The sequence below is a fragment of the Ovis canadensis genome, chromosome 6 (assembly GCF_042477335.2).
Source record: "Ovis canadensis isolate MfBH-ARS-UI-01 breed Bighorn chromosome 6, ARS-UI_OviCan_v2, whole genome shotgun sequence".
In the NCBI taxonomy this organism is placed as follows: Eukaryota; Metazoa; Chordata; class Mammalia; order Artiodactyla; family Bovidae; genus Ovis; species Ovis canadensis.
The window spans coordinates 107,118,290-107,137,240 of NC_091250.1; the positions used below are offsets into that span (position 1 = coordinate 107,118,290).

Here is an 18,951-nt window from a genome sequence, read left to right on the forward strand (position 1 = left end):
TTCAGCTTCAACATCAGTCCCTCCAATGAATATTCAGGACTGATTTCCTTTAGCACGGACTGGTTGGATGTCCTTGCAGTCCAAGGGACTCTCAAGAGTCTTCTCCAACACCACAGTTCAAAAGCATCAATTCTTGCCACCACTCAGCTTTCTTTACAGTCCAACTCTCACATTCATACATGACTATTGGAAAAACCATAGCTTTGACTAGATAGACTTTTGTTGGTAAAGTAATGTCTCTTTCTTAATGAAACATTATTAAAGCTTTTTAGTATACTATCTAGGTTGGTCATAACTTTTCTTCCAAGGAGCAAGCATCTTTTAATTTCATGGCTGCAGTCACCATCTGCAGGGATTTTGGAGCCCAAAAAGATAAAGTCTCTCACTGTTTCCATTCCTTCCCCATCTATTTGCCATGAAGTGATGGGACGAGAGGCCATGATCTTAGTTTTCTGAATACTGAGTTTTAAGCCAACTTTTTCACTCTCCTCTCTCACTTTCATCAAGAGGCTCTTTAGTTCTTCACTTTCTGCCATAAGTGTGGTGTCATCTGCGTGTTCAGGGTTATTGCTATTTCTCCTGGCAATCTTCATTCCAGCTTGTGCTTCTTCCAGCCCAGCATTTCTCATGTACTCTGCATATAAGTTAAATAAGCAGGGTGACAATATACAGCCTTGACATACTCCTCTCCCGATTTGGAACCAGTCTGCTGTTCCGTGTCCAATTCTAAATGTTGCTTCTTGACCTGCATACAGATTTCTCAGGGAACAGATCAAGTGGATTGGTATTCCCATCTCTTTCAGAATTTTCCACAGTTTGTTGTGATCCACACAGTCAAAGGCTTTGGCATAGTCAACAAAGCAAAAGTAGATGTTTTTCTGGAACTCTCTTGCTTTTTCGATGATATAGTTGATGTTGGCAATTTGATCTCTGGTTCCTCTGCCTTTTCTAAATCCAGCTTGAACATGTGGAGATTCATCGTTCATGTACTGATGAAGCCTGGCTTGGAGAGTTTTGAGTATTATTATTGCATAGGAACCTGGAATGTTAGGTAAAGGTAAATCAAGGTAAATTGGATGTGGTCAAGCAGAAGAGGACAAGAGTGAGTATCAACATCTCAGGAATCAGTGAACTAAAATGGATGGGAATGCCTGAATTTAATTCAGATGACTATTTTACATACTACTGTGGGAAAGAAGCCCTCAGAAGAAAAGGAGTAGCCCTCACGGTCAACAAGAGTCTGAAATGCACTACTTGGGTGCAACATCAAAAACAACAGAATGATCTTGGTTCATTTTCAAGGTAACCATTCAATATCACAGTAATCCAAGTCTATGCTCCAAACACTGATGCTGAAAAAGCTGAAGCTGACCAGTTCTATGAAGATCTACAACACCTTCTAGAACCCCCCAAAAAGATGTCCTTTTCATCATACAGGACTAGAATGCAAAAGTAAGATGTCAGGAGATAACAAGAATAACAAGTAAATTTAGCCTTGGAGTGCAAAATGAAGCACAGCAAAGGATAACAGAGTTTCATCCAATGAACACACTAGTCATAGCAAACACCGTTCCCAAAAATACAAGAGAAGACTCTACACATGAACATCACCAGATGGTCAATACTGAAATCAGACTGATATGTTCTTTGCAGCTGAAGATGGAGAAGCTCTGTACAGTCAGCAAAAACAAGACCCGGAGCAATCTGAGGATCACTCAGATCATAAGCCCCTTATTCCAAAATTCAGACGTAAATTGAAGGAAGTAGGCAAAACCACTAGGCATTCAGGTATGACCTAAATCAAATCTCTTATAAATATACAGCAAAGGTGACAAGTAGATTCAAGGGATTAGATCTGGTAGACAATAGTGCCTGAAGATAAGGATGGAGGTTCATTACATTGTACAGGAGAGGCAGTGGCCAAAACCATCCTAAGGAAAAAGAAATGCAAGAAGGCAAAGTGGTTGTCTGAGGAGGCTTTACCAATAGCTGAGGAAAGCAGAAAAGGGAAAGGCAAGGAGAAAGGGAAAGATACACCCAACTGAATGCAGAGTTCCAAAGAATAGCAAGGAGAGATAAGAAGGCCTTCTTATGTGAACAATGCAAAGAAATAGAGCAAAACAACAGAATGGGAAAGAAGATAAGACTTTTTTTCAGTATGGGAAGCTAGGTTTCAACAGTATGTGAACTGAGAATTTCCAGATGTACAAACTGGATTTAGAAAAGACAGAGGAACGAGAGATCAAATTGCCAACATCTGTTGGATCATAGCAAAAGCAAGAGAATTCCAAAAATTATCTGCTTTTGCTTCATTGACTAGGCTAAAGCCTTTGACTGTGTGGATCACAGCAAACTGTAGAAAATTCTTCAAGAAACAGGAATACTACACCACCTATCTGCCTCCTGAGAAACCTATATGCAGATCCAGAACAACAGGTAGAACCAGACATGGAACAACGGACTGGTTCAAAACTGGGAGAGTATATCAAGGCTGTATATTGTCACCCTGCTTTTTTAACTTCCACGAAGAGTACATCATATGAAATGTCCTTGTCAATCAAGATTGCTGAGAGAAATATAAACAACCTCAGATATGCTGATGATACCACTCAAATGGTAGGAAGCGAAGAGGAACTAAAGTGCCTCTTGATGAAGGTGAAAGAGAGTGAAAAAACTGGTTAAAACTCAACATTCAAAAAACAAAGATCATGGCATCTGTCCCATCACTTCATTCCAAACAGATGGGGAAAACAATGGAAACAGTGACAGACTTTTACTTTCTTGGGCCCCAAAATCACTGCAGACAGTAACTGCAGCCATGAAATTAAAAGATGCCTTCTCCTTGGAAGAAAGGCTAGGACAAGCCTAGACAGCATATTAAAAAGCACAGGTATTACTTGGCCAACAAAGTTCCATATCATCAAAGGTATGGTTTTTTCAGTAATCATATATGAATGTAAGAGCTGGACAATAAAAAAGACTGAGCGCTGAAGAACTGATGCCTTTGAACTGTGGTGTTGGAGAGGACTCGAGAGTCCCTTGGACTGCAAGGAGATCAAACCAGCCCATCCTGAAGGAAATCAACCCTGCATATTCATTGGAAGGACTGATGCTGAAGCTGAAGCTCCAATACTTTGGCCACCTGATATGAGGAGGTGACTCATTGGAAAAGACCCTGATGCTGGGGAAGACTGAAGCAGGAGGAGAAGGGGATGACAGAGGACAAGATGGTTGGATCACATCACCAATTCAATAGACATAGTTTGAGCAAACTCTGGGAAACAGTGAAGGACAGGAAGCCTGGTGTGTAGTCCATGAGGCCGCAAACAGTTGGACACAACTGAGCCACTGAATAACAACAAGAAGAGCTCTCTCCAGGAAAATCAGAGATGCCAAGGGAACATTTCATGAAAGAATAGGCATGATAAAGGACAGAAATGGTAATGACCCAACAGAACCAGAAGAGATTAAGAGGTGGCAAGAATACACAGAAGAACTATACAAAAAGGTCTTAATGACTCTGATAACCACGATGGTGTGATCACCCACCTAGAGCCAGACATCCTAGGGTGTAAGTCAAGTGGGTCTGAGGAAGCATCACTACAAACAAAGCTAGTGGAAGTGATATAATTCTAGTTGAGCTATTTCAAATCCTAAAAGATGATGCTGTTAAAGTGCTGCACTCAATGTGTCAGCAAATTTGGAAAACTCAGCAGTGGCCACAGGAATGGAAAAAATCAGTTTTCATTCCAATCCCAAAGAAAGGCAAAGCCAAAGATGTTCAAACTACAACATAATCACACTCATTTCACATGCTAGCACCATAATGCTCAAAATCCTTCAAGCTGGGCTTCAACAGTATGTGAATCAAGAACTTACAGATGTACAAGCTAGATTTAGAAAAAGCAGAGAGGAACCAGAGATCAGATTGCCAACATTTTGTTGGATCATAGAAAGCAAGAGAATTCCAGAAAAGCATCCACTTCTGCTTCATAGACTACGAGAAAGCCTTTGACTGAGTGAATCATAGCAAACTGTGGAAAATTCTTTCAGAAATAGGAGTACCAAATCACTTTACCAGTCTCCCAAGGAATCTACATGCAGATCAAGAAGTAAGTTATTAACAGAACTGGACATAGTACAACAGAATTCAAAATTGGGAAAGGAACACAAAGCTGTATGTCGTCACTCTGCTTATTTAATTTATATGCAGAGGACATAATGTGATATACTGAGATAGATGAATCACAAGCTGGAATCAAGACTGCTGGGAGAAACAGTAAATTCTAGAATGCTTCAAATCCCATCTTCGGGGGGGGGGAGGGATAATACAAAAAGAAGTATACAAGATAAAATGTGTTGTGGGTCTAGGGGGAAAAAAAACTGCATATCAGTTCGCACCACCACTGGTAAACTATTTATTGAGTATTAAAAAGAGTATAATTAATTTTGTAATTTTAAAAAACATTTTAAAATTTTCACTTGGCTCTCTGATAACCATAGCAGATACATGTTATTGGTTCGAAAACATGGCTCTAAAATAAAGATCAAAAGTGTGAAAATTAATTTAGCACTAGTAGCAGAGCAAAAATAATCTGACATTATGGCTACATTAGTGACAATTTATCGTTAAAATCTTGAGTGTGCTTAAATACTACCAACTAATTGAAGTTGAGTAGGTGGAGGTGGAGGGGAACAGACTAGTAAAGCTATACCATGTTGGAATTTAAAATGAGCAGCTACACAGAGAAACAAAAAGAAACTTACTGCCGAGACCCAAAGGTACAGTGGAATATTGTTGTTTCCAAGAGGTAATTTTAAAAACATCTGGTATGCTTACCCGATATAGTACTATTTTTTTCCTGATAGCTTAATGTTAATTTAATGGCCTTGAAAACAAAAATGTAATATACTGAACACCAACTGTGAAACATCAGTTCATATGCAGTCATTAAAATACTGTCAAAGGCTAAAACCATAGGGGGAAAATGATGAAATATAAAATCTGCAACTAAAGTATGATTTCAATAACATGAAGGGCAATGTATGCACTTGGACAGGAAAATGAAATTAATTCTTTAGATCTACTACTGCAAAACAATGATCAGTGCAGAATACAATACAAAAGATAAGGTTATCCAAGTGAAAAACTTTTGTGTTCCTTTAATAATTTTTAATCTTAGGAATCTCTGAGATGGCACCTCCGTTCTCTACTCAGTAATAAAATGGCTCTATCTACACATGATCATAAAATCTAACTATACTAAACTGCTAAACACCTAGCCGCACCTCAACCATATATAAGTATCAAAGTGAGTGAGTGTTAGTTGCTCAGTCATGCCCGACACTTTGCAACCCCATGGACTGTGGCCCACCAGCCTCCTCTGGGGCTCCTCTTTGCCTGGGGATTCTCCAGCCAAGAATACTGGAGTGCGTTGCCATTCCCTTCTCCAGGGGATCTTCCCAACCCAGGGACCAAACCAGGGTCTCCATATTGCAGGCAGATTCTTTTATGACTGAATCACCTGGGAAGCCCCATAAGCATCAAAATGCAGAATTGAAAATTCACTCTTCAAAGAGCCTGGAATACTCTGACCACCATATATTGAGAACTGCAGGATCTTTAGCTCAAACAGTTGGGGATGGGGAATTTCAGTTATTGCAAACTAATTACATGAAATTCCATCACAATTTAATACTCAGGGAAAAAAAAATCCAAGATAAAAACTGCTAAAAAAGTTGAGACCCCATGTTGTCTTGTTTTTTAAAAAAGTCAAGAAGCGAAAAGAAAATGACATTTTGGAAAACAAAAAATTCTACAAAAATAATTTTTCAGTATTGTGAAGTTAGAAGTAGTACTCTATCTTGCTTTCTATTTAAAAAAAAAAGTGAACTCCTAGAAAGAAGATGCAGTTCTCTGATCAGACACTATGTTACCAAAGGCTATGTCTATGCTAGGACAGAACTTATCTCTTACTATTGAATAATTATTCCCCACCCCTTCCTCTCTAGAGCCCCTCACTCCTGGCTGGCTCACACTAGTCAGGCTCAGGTCCACTGTCACTGAAGCATGGGCTGTAATACCCATTCTTAAAAGCTAACCCCATAGTAAAATAGAAACCTTTGGAACTATCAAAGGGTCTCTATTTAAAATGACTTTACCAATCAAAACAGCAACGCTTATCTAATCTGAAAGCAGCAACCTTCAATTTGTTGTGGCACACCATGGAATGAAAGCATCACAAATAAGATCTAAGCACGTCACAGAAATGAGAGATAGTTGTGGATTAAGCCTTTTCTTTCCAAGGGCCCCAAAGATAAGGAGGTGAGTTTTTAAGTTCAGAAGCTATTAAAAGTGACCAAGCATTAAAGTGGAAATGTTGCCCCACAAAAATTAGTGTGTATTTATATTATGCTTTAAGGTAACCTTAAACAAGTAACCTACACATCCCTTTACCTCCTTGAGATAGATAGGATAATAGCTTCATTTACAGAAAAGGAAGCCACCATGTTAAGAGCCTAAGGAAAGGAGTTCAAAGTCCCTCAGTTATGAGAGAGAGCATTTGAAATCAGGTCTCCTCCCTAGGACAGTGATGTTTTCATTATATCTGTTTAAGAACTACCACTTTTGAAGACCATTCAGGGATGCAAGAATATAAAAAAAATTTAAAGTCCAACTGTTAGTTTATTTGATACTGTAGGGAGAAGTTAAAAGACAAAAGACAGTAACAAAAAGAAATCCACAACAGTCATCCCAACACACCTACACTATCAACATAGGGTAAAACATCTAGAATTTAAAAGATGAAAACAAGCTGAAGGACAGCCATCAAGAAACTGATTACACTGCTGCTGAAGCCAGTCCAGAGTTCCAGGAGATGGAACTTGTTTGTTCTGTCAGCTTTTAAATGTTTCCCAGCGGACAGAGTCATGTCTGTCAATTAAATTCTACTGAATTTAAGTTCAGGAACAACCCTCTAGTTTGTAATTATCAAAATCAGCCTTGAAAAGGGGTCATTCCTCACCTCCATACTTACTCAGTATAAAATATGCGGGCAAAAGTCTTATTTAAACAATCAAGGGAAGAATTTTCAATCCTGATAATGGGCAATTAACAACAATTATTCTTCAGGACAAGGAAACTGTTAACCTAAAGACACTACTGGTATTTATATATTTTCAGTAACTGATAGGGACGTTTTCATTAAGTGAATTGTGGGTAATGAAAATAACCTACTACCAACAGTGCCAATACTATTCAAACTCAAGAGCTGTCTGGTAGCAGTTCTCCTCACCTACTAACTACTCACTCACTCGACTACCAAATTAAAGACATTTACTTCTTCCATTTTTGATCCCTATCCACCCCACAAGCATTCTAGTTCTTTCCTCTTGCTCACTTCAGTTCAGTTGCTCAGCCGTGTCCGACTCTTTGCTACCCCATCAATCGCAGCACACCAGGCCTCCCTGTCCATCACCAACTCCAAGAGTTCACTCAGACTCACGTCCATCGAGTCAGTGATGCCATCCAGCCATCTCATCCTCTGCCGTCCCCTTCTCCTCCTGCCCCCAACCCCTCCCAGCATCAGAGTCTTTTCCAATGAGTCAACTCTTCGCACGAGGTGGCCAAAGTACTGGAGTTTCAGCTTTAGCATCATTCCCTCCAAAGAAATCCCAGGGCTGATCTCCTTCAGAATGGACTGGTTGGATCTCCTTGCAGTCCAAGGGACTCTCAAGAGTCTTCTCCAACACCACAGTTCAAAAACATCAATTCTTCGGCGCTCAGCTTTCTTCACAGTCCAACTCTCACATCCATACATGACCAATGGAAAAACCATAGCCTTGACTAGAGGGACCTTTGTTGGCAAACTAATATCTCTGCTTTTCAATATGCTATCTATATTTCAACCCCTAAATATTCAACAACTTGAACTATAACAGCTCCTAAATAGAAAAAAATCCATTTGAGGTCCTTATCCTCCCTTCAATTCCTTGCTAACTTTTCAGAATTAAACACCCTCAAGAGATGAAATCATAATACATGTTTACTTATGAAGGTGAAGTCGCTCACTCGTGTCCGACTCCTTGCGACCCCGTGGACTGTAGCCCACCAGGCTCCTCCGTCCAGGGGATTCTCCAGGCAAGAATACTGGAGTGGGTTGCCATTTCCTTCTCCAGAGGATCTTCCCGACCCAGGGATCGAACCCAGGTCTCCCGCATTGGAGGCAGATGCTTTAACCTCTGAGCCACCAGGGAAGAAGGTAATCCCAAATACTATAGCTAATCCCAAATATTTAACGGGAAATTAATATCACCAAAGAAACAACACATTTCAGTTTAAACGAATCATACAGTCTACTTTCTGAGACCAGGAATTTTGGACATCAAAAGGACCACTGGATACTAACAGGGCCAAATGTTTACGCTGAAACTTTGTTCACATGCCTAAGGCTATATTAACTGCCAAATATGGAGCTAGACAAGGAATTCCCATTTTCTTCCCCTCTAATATAGAAGGCTCCCCAAACTGAAGTTAATGTTTCACGAATCCAGGTACACGCAATGCTAACATTTGAAAGACTAGCACGAGGTGCTAAAGCATTTCGACACAAGTTATTATCACAACAATCATATGGGGGGCAAGACGGAATAACTTTGCTATTACTCCACCTTCGGTGCACGTGTGTGGTTTTGTTTGTGTTTTGATCTTTAAGACAGCAAAGGCACTGACCCTCCAAAAACAAAATTCTGTTAAGAAATTAGGCATACCTTGGAGGAACAAAAAATTGATCTATGCGGAAAATTGTAGCTGCAATCTACAGTCGCCCCAAAGCGGCACAGGGCCATCTTAAGAAATCTGCCTTTAGAGATGCAAGTAAAATTCGATCAGATTCAACTAACAAAATTAACACAACCTAGGGACGCTATGTTTCTCCCCTTGACTATTCTTCCCACTCTCCCCAAGAAAGAAATGGGAGAAAAGAAATAAACCCCCTCCGCAGAGCACGCAAACATCTTTTCTATTCCTGAGTCAGTAAGAGATCGCCTGCATAAAAGGGCAAGGAGAAGGAGCACGTTATATATAGCCCGGGTTTCAGAACTCGTTCGGGCTAAAACCGAGGGAGTCAGAGACCGCGGAACACCAGGTACTGGGTAAGCAAAGCAGCGGCTGCCTTCAGACCCGGATTCTGTTTCCGTGCAGAGAAATGGTGCCCGGAGGCCGCTACTTTCGCATCTGCGTCGCTTCTGCCTCCGCCGACACAGCCTCTTTTCCCCTCCCCCACGGGCGGGGCGGCAGCGGCGGCCTCCCCGTTCCCGGGGAACCGGGAATAAGAGCCGCAAGAGTCGAGGATGAGAGTGGAGGGCTCCGCACCCGAAAACATCCTCTCCGGCAAGCCCACTCCCCCACGTCCCGTCCGAAGCCTCCATCAGCGCGCCTTTGGAGCCGCTGCGTCCCCTTACCCAGCTCGCCATCTCATCCCCAACCAACCCCGGCCCCACCTGTGCCCTCGGAGCCCTCCGTCCGCACGACGCGCGCCGGTCACCTCCCTGCCCACGCGGCCTCCCATCCCTCACCTGAGAGGAAAGGCTCGGTTTCTCTCACGCACACACCAGCAGCGTAGGCAGCCGGCAAGAACAATGTCTCTCTCGGCCTCACACCTCCGACACCGGGGCTCACGAACAGAACGGTTGCCGCGAGCCGCTGCGCGCGACGGGAATGTCCCCTTCCGACCACCACACCGACCGCCCTTCCCGGCCCCCGTACACACCTCCAACCAACAGCGGCGGCGGGTACGTCGCGCGGAGGTCAGCGGGAGAGTCGCCGAGGACCGGCTGCAGCGGGTTCGTCTCACTCGCCGCCCCCTCCCTCTGACAAATCTCAAGCCTAGGAAGCCGGAGAGCCGAGAGCTGGTTCCCCTCACAAACACCTCTTCCCGGGCGCCAGGCGCTGCGGCGAGCGACAAGGAACACGGACGTCCCGCCCCCTTTGCCGCCGCCCCCTCTTATTGTTTTACCCCTGCCGAAAGGGCTGGGGAACCCCCCAGCACGGCTTCAGCCAATCAAGCATCTCCTCCGCGAGCTGGACCCAGCCTTCTCGCGTCCCTCTGCGGAGCACGCGCAGAACGCCGCCGCGCTCACGTACTCTCGCTCCCGGAAAGCCGGGGAACCGGAACCGGCCTGAAGCCGGGGCGAGAGTCCGCTGATTTGACGTCACAAGGAGGCTGCCTTTCTCCGGCCCAAGGCTCGGGCCTCGTCGCCCTTCGAGATCGCGGCGTAACAGGAGCCGGGTGGCTGCAGCGCTGTGCTTTCTGCGCTGTGCCATTTTGGGGACTGATTTTTCTGGTCCGTTTACATTATTAATGTTAAGGGGGGAGAGAATGTAGTGATTCTTCTTTCTGAACTAGGTATCTGCAGGTTGCTGCTCTAGACGAGCGTAAAATGCAGTTAGTGGCTCTAGCTGCTTGCACCGTAAACTCAGTCTAGGAAATGGAGGTTTTAAAGCTCCACGGAGAAGGGCACATCCGTTCAAACAGGTTTAACGCAACGTACATTATAGGGCCTACTGCGTTCTAGGTACTGGGATGTGGAAAAAAAATACGACGTGGCCTCCACGGGTGTCGGGGGGAGGTTCTATTTCTTTGTGTGCCTGTTCAGTGTTCAGGCGTTGCTAAATACATACTAAGCATTTTATATGCCAAAGCAGCTAAAAGGGTGAAATCCCAGGAGATATCAGGATTACAGCCCTGTCCTAGATCTAGGCTCAGACTTGGCCCCGGGGGCATAGCTGAGAAAACACTAGACACCGACTCATGACCTTGATTCATGGAAAAAGCCAAATCTGCTTCCAGTCAAGGAAGCCACTTTGCACCTTAGTTCTGGCAATGTTTCTCAGGGACTATCAAGACAGCTGAGGAATTTTGGAAAAGAGGAGCTGAGGAAATGGTGAAAAAAATTAAAGGCAATTAGGAAATGCCCATATACAGACAGAATGTAGGCATACACATTTCAGCAGTTTTCTTCACAATCCTATTAAAGCAATTTAAAGCTTTATTTTTTCACGTGTGAAAACAGGTTTACGGGGCAGTGCCAACATTTGAACCTCCAAAATCTACACTTTTAGGTTGCTCAGTCATTTTGTTATATGCAAAATATATGGGCTGTCACTTTTATGAAGTGAACTTTGACATGTTTTTCCTTAGAAGTAGCATAATACATTAAATGCAGATTGCCCTTCATATCTAATACTTATGTACCAGCCACTCATCTACTTTGTTTAATCCTCACAAAATAACCCTATAAAGTAGTTAATATTTTTATGCCCATTTAACACATGAAGAAACTGAGGCTTAGGTCAAGTAACTTGCCCAAGGTCATAACAGCTGCTACTCCGGTGGAGCTGGGATTCAAACACAAGCAGTCTGCCTTTTATGTGCACTCAGTGACATGCCCTTTACCACAAGCGATTAAACATTTTCATCGTACCAACCTTTCTATTGGTTGACATTTCTGTTTGCAGTTTGAAGCTCTTATGCACAATACTGTTATTCTTCATGTGCTCAGTTGCCGAGTTGTTTCCAACTCTTTGCAATCCCAAGGGTTATAGCCTTCGAGGCTCCTCTGTCCATGGGACTTCCGTGGCAAGAATATTGGAATGGGTTATCATTTCCTTCCCCAGGGGATCTTCCCCATCCAGGGATCGAACCTGCACCACCTGCATTGGCAGGCGGATTCTTTACCACTGAGCCTCCAGAGAAGCAGTGATTTTTCACCAGGTATAAAAATTTCTCTAGATCTGTGATTATCAGAAATTAACATGCATCAGAATCACCTGGAGAACTTGTTAAAACACAATGCTGGGTCCCATTCCCAGGGTTTCTAATTCAGCAAGTCTGTGTTGAGGCCTGAAAATCTGAATTTATAACAAGTTACCAGGCGCTGCTTGCTGCTCTAGGAACCACACTTTAAAAACCACTTATCCATGGGAGGGAGGTTCAAGAGAGAGGGGACATATGTATACCCATGGCTGATTCATGTTTAGGCTTGACAGAAAACAAAATTCTGTAAAGCAATTATCCTTCAATTAAAAAATAATTTTTTAAAGAAATAGAAGATTAAAGACAAACAACAAAAAGCCACTGATCCACACCATGGGTTGGCAAACATACAGTGTTAGAGGCCAGACAGTAAATGTTTTAGGTTTGGAAGCCATAAATATTCTCTGTTACATATCCAAGCTCATCTGCATTTTAAAATACTTTGAAAATGTTAAAAAAAAAAATATTCTTAGCTCTGTCCATGTGTGCTCAGTCAGGTCTGACTCTTTGCAATCCCCATTGACTGTAGCCCTCAATGCTTCTCTGTCCATAGAATTTTCCAGGCAAGATTACTGGAGTGGGTCGCTATTTCATACTCTAGGAGATCTTCCCAACCCAGGGGTTGAACCTGAGTCTCCTGCATTGGCAAGTGGATTCTTTACCACTGTGCCACCTGGGAAACCCATTCTGAGCTTTTGGGCTGTGTAAAAACAGGCCTCAGACAAACCTTGCTCAAAGGTTTAGTATATCAGTAGGTGGAGTTATTGGGAAAAATTCCGTTATCTTGAATTTTTATTGAAATACCCGAAACTGCTTTCCTAAATCGTTATTTTTACTTCCTAAATGTCTCTCAAGAACGTGACCTTTGAATATCTCTCTGTACTTAGAGCTGCTACCTGGATTCAGGCCCCTTTCATCTTTCCAGAACGATTGCAACAACCTCCTAAGTAATCTCCCCGTCCTACAGAAACAACCTCCATGAAATACTCACTCCTCTTCAGGCAATATGGCAAGGAGACAAGTATAAATGTATTCATTCAATGGCTCAAGTCAAAAACTTCTAAGTCACTCTTGATTCTGTGTTTCTTACACCACACAGCAAATCACAGTAAATTTCTGTTCCCTCTACCTTCTTCCCTGGTGGCTCAGAGGTTAAAGCGTCTGCCTCCAATGCAGGAGACCTGGGTTTGATCCCTGGGTCGGGAAGATCCTCTGGAGAAGGAAATGGCAACCCACTCCAGTATTCTCGCCTGGAGAATCCCCTGGATGGAGGAGCCTGGTAGGCTACAGTCCACGGGGTCGCAAAGAGGTGGACACGACTGAGCGGCTGCACCTTCACCTTCACCTTAACTACTATTACTGCTATTATTGTAGTTCATACCACCGTCAGCCACTGCAGCAACCTTTTATTTAGTCTTGATGTACTGCTCTTATTTAACTATCGTTTAGCCTCACAGCAACCAGATCCTTTACAGCTATAAATCAGATAACATTCGCAAAACTCTCCAAAGGCAGCACAATAAAGTCCCAAGTCCTTACCATGCAAGGTGTCCCTAATTTAGTCCTCACTTATTACTTCCACGTCTTTTCTTACTACTTTTTCTCTCATATACCTCAGTCCTTCCTTTGACACTTCACATTCCCACCCCAGTGTGGGTCTTGAATGTGAACCTTCATCAAAATTCTGTGAAAAATCAAAATAAACTGCATGTACTGATTTCCCAGAGTACACTGAAATACTTCATTCAGGCATTCTAAAAAATAAACTAGGCATGATTTTCCCTTACACAAACTACCCTTCATAGAATTTCAATTAACCCTATACTGCTTAAACAGTCTACTAGCTTGTCTAAACAGTATTTTGTGGCTATTTTGTACTCTATAGTATATATTTCCTATGTTCTCTTCTAGGTTGTTTTTTTATAAATAGTTTATCAAATGGTAACCTACACATTGTCTGGCAGAGTGTCCACTCAGTAATAGCCTATAGGGTTCATTCATTAATTTCTCAGTACGTTCATTCAGTGGCCACTACTGAGTGCTATCAAGCAAAGAACTAGGCTCAAGATGAAGCAAAAATAAGCATATTGTCTTCAGGAAATTGGGAGGCAGGGGAGAGAGAAAGCGAGAGGAGCAAAGAGAAAACAAAAAGACAGGGAGAGACAGGAAAAGAAGGAGAGGGAGAATTAGAGAAAAACAGGAGGGAAGGAGGCAGTGCCAACAGACAGTCCTGTTAAGTGACACTACACCAGGGATATTGAATAGCACTGTGTACTTCACCTTCCTAACCTTCATTGAATTTTTGGATTTATAATTTATTATCTGATATTTTCCCTCTCTTACACACAAACCTTGAAAGTTCCACAAAGAGATACTCCTGTTTGCTTCTCCAGTCCAGCGCTCGGTACTTGCACACTGAAAGTGCTCCCTAAATTGCTCCATAAAGTAGCTGACAAAGCCTTGTGAGAGCAGAGAAGGGAGAGCACCACAGTGTTCCTCTTGGACTTCTAGTAGTTTTTATACTTTTGCCCTAATTTCTAAAACAGCTTATGATTTTTATTCTTTCTTGATGAATAATAATAGTTTTTAGACTGCAGATTTTTCCCTTGCCTATAATTTAGGCAACATCCCAGAGGTTTTATTCATTACTATTATATTCTAAATACAGAAATATATATTTCTATTCTAAATATATAAATATATTCTAAATGAGCTTCCCTGGTGGCTCAGTTGATAAAGAATCTGCTTGCAGTGCAGAAGACCTGAGTTGGATCCCTGGATCAGGAAGATCCCCTGGAGAAGGGAATGGCAACCCACTCCAGTATTCTTGCCTGGGAAACTCCATGGACAGAGGAGCCTACTGGACTGCAGTCCATCGAGTCGCAAAGAGTTGGACACGACTGAGCAACTAACACGTATTCTAAATCGTTTGGAAGTATATAGTATCTCTTATTTGATTCAGTTATGGTTTACAGAGAGTTGAGATTGCCTAAGCGGTTTGAATTTTTAAACACTTTATTTTTACTTGCTTTAGTGCTTGTAGTCTGTGAGTATGGTGTGTACATTTCTGTGCTTTGTAGAATTTGTTATTTCCCTTTGCGGTTGAAATCTTTTTACTGTCCTTTAATTTATTTTCATCTTTCTAATAGTTTTTACCTTTTTTACTTTTTATTTTGCAATAATTTCATAGATCTGAAAATTTGCAAAAATAATAAATGGATACCTGTCACCTACATTCCTCAAATGTTAGTATTTACTACATTTGCTTTCTCATTCTCATTAATTTTCTTTGGCTTGTCTCCTGTAGGTTGCCAACTCCCTGAGGACACGTTTCAACTGTTCCTGCCTCATCCCGTGCATACACAGTACTGTGCTTACACACTGGCACTCAGTGATGGCTCCTGAACAAACAAATCCAGGAGTATCAAAGAAACCTGCAAGTGGTTATTATGGATACTCCATCAGACAATTGATAGATTGTCATATGACCTCCATCCATGAAAAAGCATCTAGAAGAGGTTCTAGTTGAAATTTTCTTTGGACATGCTTTACCCTAAACACTTTAGTATTATTTCTTAAAAGACTAGGGCTTTTCCTTCTATACCCACAATACAGTTATCGAAATCAGGACTTAACATTTATACACTACTATAATCTGAGTGAATGAGTGATAGTCACTCAGTCATGTCTGACTCTTTGCGACCCCACCGTCTGTAGCCTGTCAGTCTCCTCTGTCCATGGGATTCTCCAGGCAAGAATACTGGAGTGGGTTGCCGTTTCCTTCTCCAGGGAATCTTCCCAACCCAGGGATCAAACATGAGTCTCCTACATTGCAGGCAGATTCTTTACCATCTGAGCCACCAGTGAAGGGAAGTGAAGTCCCTCAGTCGTGTTCGACTCTTCGCGACCCCCGTGGACTGTAGCCCACCAGGCTCCTCCGTCCATGGGATTCTCCAGGCAAGAATACTGGAGTGGGTTTAGACATTCAGATTTCATCAACTGTCTGACTAATATCAAAAGGGAAAATTGTTTTCTAACCAGGATACAATTTAGGATTACAAATGAATCTAATTATCATCTGTCACCTTAGTCTTTTGTAGTCTAAAGTAGTTTCTCAGTCTTCTTTCATGACCTTGATATTTTTATTTTATTATTTTTAAAAAATATTTATTTGGTTGTACCCAGTCCTAGTTGAAGCATGTGGGATCTAGTTCCCCACCCAGTGATCAAACCTAGGCCCCCTGCATTGGAAGTACAGGGTCTTAGCCACTGGACCACCAGGGAAATACCATGTCCTTGATACTTTTAAAGAGTGCAGGACAGTTATTTTGAAGAATGCCCCTGCATGTGGTAACCTACGTTGTTTCGTGGTATTTAGATCTAGGTTACGCATTTTTGGCAAAAATACCAGAGAAGTACTGTTCTGTCCTCAGTGCATGATGGAGGCAGGTGATGTCCAGGTGTCCTATTACCAGTGATGTTTGCTTTGCTTGGTTAATGCAGTGTCTGAAGGAATTCTCCACTATAAGTTACTATTTTTCCCTTTATAATCAGTAAGTACCTTGTGTAGGCAACTACTTTGAGATTATATATATATCCCATTTATCATCATACTTTCACCCAGTTTTAGCAGCCATTGACGACTCTTGGCCGAGTCAGTTGTTGTAATAGTGGCTACCTAGTTATGATTTTTCTAATTCTATCATTCTTTCCACATTGATCAGCTGCATTTCTACTACAGGTAAGACCTTTTCTTCTTTCTCATTTTTAAAAATTCTTTTGTTTATATCAGTGTGAACTCCCAGATTCCTATTTGATAATCCATTACTATTAATGTTTATTTTCATGCTCACATTACCCCCCCTTGACCAGTGGAAGCCACACCAAGTTAGTTCAAGTGTATTACAGATTTTAATTACACACTGTTTGGTGCATAAAAATAAACCACTAAATCTTTTCAAAAAGTGAAAGAAAACAAAAAGTGGCAAAGGCCTAAGAAAAGACAATGGCAAGTAGAAAAGAAATTTAGAAATATATAAGTGGCAAAGATGTGATGATTAACTAGGTATGGGAGATAAGGGAAAAGTTTAGGATAGATTCCTTTGCTGGATTTGTCTGAGTGACAAAAGAACCACCATTAATATTCAGTGAGAAGGGGAATACAGAACTTTGGGTTTCTTCTAACCATATGGGTATATACAATATTATACTAGCTACTTCATTCAATACATTCTGATCTTAATGCCACGTTAGAAAGGTCTCTGACCACTGAATCTAAAGGAGCCCCCGTCACTCTCCATCTCTTTACCCTGCTCTACTTCTGCTGCTATTCATGGGGTCGCAAAGAGTCGGACACAACTGAGTGACTGAACTGAACTGAACTGAACTTCTGTTAATAGCACTTACCACGATCTGACATTCTATTAATTTTTGGTGATTTTTTTTTTCTCCCGTGGCTTGTGGGATCTTAATTCCCCGACCAGGAACAAATCCAGGTACTTAGCAGTGACAGTGCAGACTCATAACCACTGGACCACCAGGGAATTCCCAATCCTTTGGTGTATGGCCTCTCCAATAAACCAAGTTCCATAAGGACTCAGATTTTGTCTGCTTTGACCAATGCTATATCTGTGCCACAAAGGAGACATTCAAAATAAATTCATAAATAAATAAATGTGTATGTGTGTGTATATGGAGGGAGAGAGGGATGGGGGGACAGAAAGAGGGAGAGAGATGGGATCATAATTAACATTGTTTTGCAAGACATTCTCTTTTTTTCTTAACAGTGTAACTGGACATCACTTTATATTGCTGCTGCTGCTGCTAAGTCGCTTCAGTCATGTCCGACTCTATGTGACCCCATAGACGGCAGCCCAACAGGCTCCCCCGTTCCTGGGATTCTCCAGGCAAGAACACTGGAGTGGGTTGCCATTTCCTTCTCCAAAGCATGAAAGTGAAAAGTGAAAGTGAGTTGCTCAGTCGTGTCTGACCCTCAGCGACCCCATGAACTGCAGCCTTCCAGGCTCCTCCGTCCATGGGATTTTCCAGGCAAGAGTACTGGAGTGGGGTGCCATTGCCTTCTCTGCACTTTATATTGCTGCTGCTGCTGCTGCTGCTACTAAGTCGCTTCAGTCGTGTCCAACTCTGTGCAACCCCATGGACGGCAGCCCACCAGGCTCCCCCATCCTTGGGATTCTCCAGGCAAGAACACTGGAATGAGTTGCCATTTCCTTCTCCAGTGCATGAAAGTGAAAAGTGAAAGTGAAGTCACTCAGTCGTGTCTGACTCTTAGCGACCGCATGGACTGGAGCCCACCAGGCTCCTCCATCCATGGGATTTTCCAGGCGAGAGTACTGGAGTGGGGTGCCATGGCACTTTATATTATTAGTACTTAATTCTTTTCAATGGTTCCATAGGTGAGAAATGACATCCTAAGCTTAGAGACTTTAAGCTAAATTACAAAGAAAATTATGAGGATGGAATCAAAATAAATATAAACTACATAATAACACATTTCTGCTATAAATGTGAATCAAAAGGACTAATAAACTTCATAAGAAATCAGTATGAAAACCTAACCAATAGACATGCAAAGTATGTCCCATTTATAGAAAAAAAAGGACTTAGCATCAAACATATATGAAGAGCTGTTAAATGGAAACAATGCAAACCATAAACTGGCAAATATTTTTAAACGAAAACGTCCAATTTTCAAAAAATATATACCCTGTACATTTTTGTCACAAGTAAATATTAATTCATCCTTCTAAAAAAAGTTTAACAAGACATACCAAAAGCTTTCAGATGTCTATACTTTTTGGGTCAATAATTCTACTTCTGGGTATTTATTCCTCTGAAGATATGCACCAAGAAATTCATTGTGATATTATTTATTATCATTTAAAAACTGGAGGCATCTTAAATATCTGATAATAGTGAATGGTTAACTATGACACATATCCTTGACACATATATATCAAAAGCTATAGATTTAAATATTTAACAATATATTTTTAAGTTATATATTTATATTTTAGTATGAAATCCAAACATGTTTATGAATCAATCTTAGGTTAAAAAATATAGTTCATACTTTTGGTTGTTTTTGTTTTATTTTATTTTATTTTTTTAAGGT

At 41.6% G+C, this 18,951-nt stretch overlaps 1 protein-coding gene across 9 annotated transcripts in view; it reads right to left on the reverse strand.

The window, feature by feature from the left end:
* Positions 1-18,951, reverse strand: part of G3BP2 (G3BP stress granule assembly factor 2) — an 88,585-nt gene that overhangs the window by 27,262 nt on the left and 42,372 nt on the right. The window contains exon 1 of one of the 9 annotated variants that reach the window (XM_069594388.1): positions 9,771-10,167. The exons of 5 other annotated variants lie outside the window; for them this stretch is intronic. The gene's annotated coding sequence lies outside the window, so the exon portion shown is untranslated. Of the gene's footprint in view, positions 1-9,576; positions 10,168-18,951 lie in introns of those variants that run through there. 3 more of the 9 variants (XM_069594382.1, XM_069594385.1, XM_069594390.1) reach the window with 3 other exon arrangements.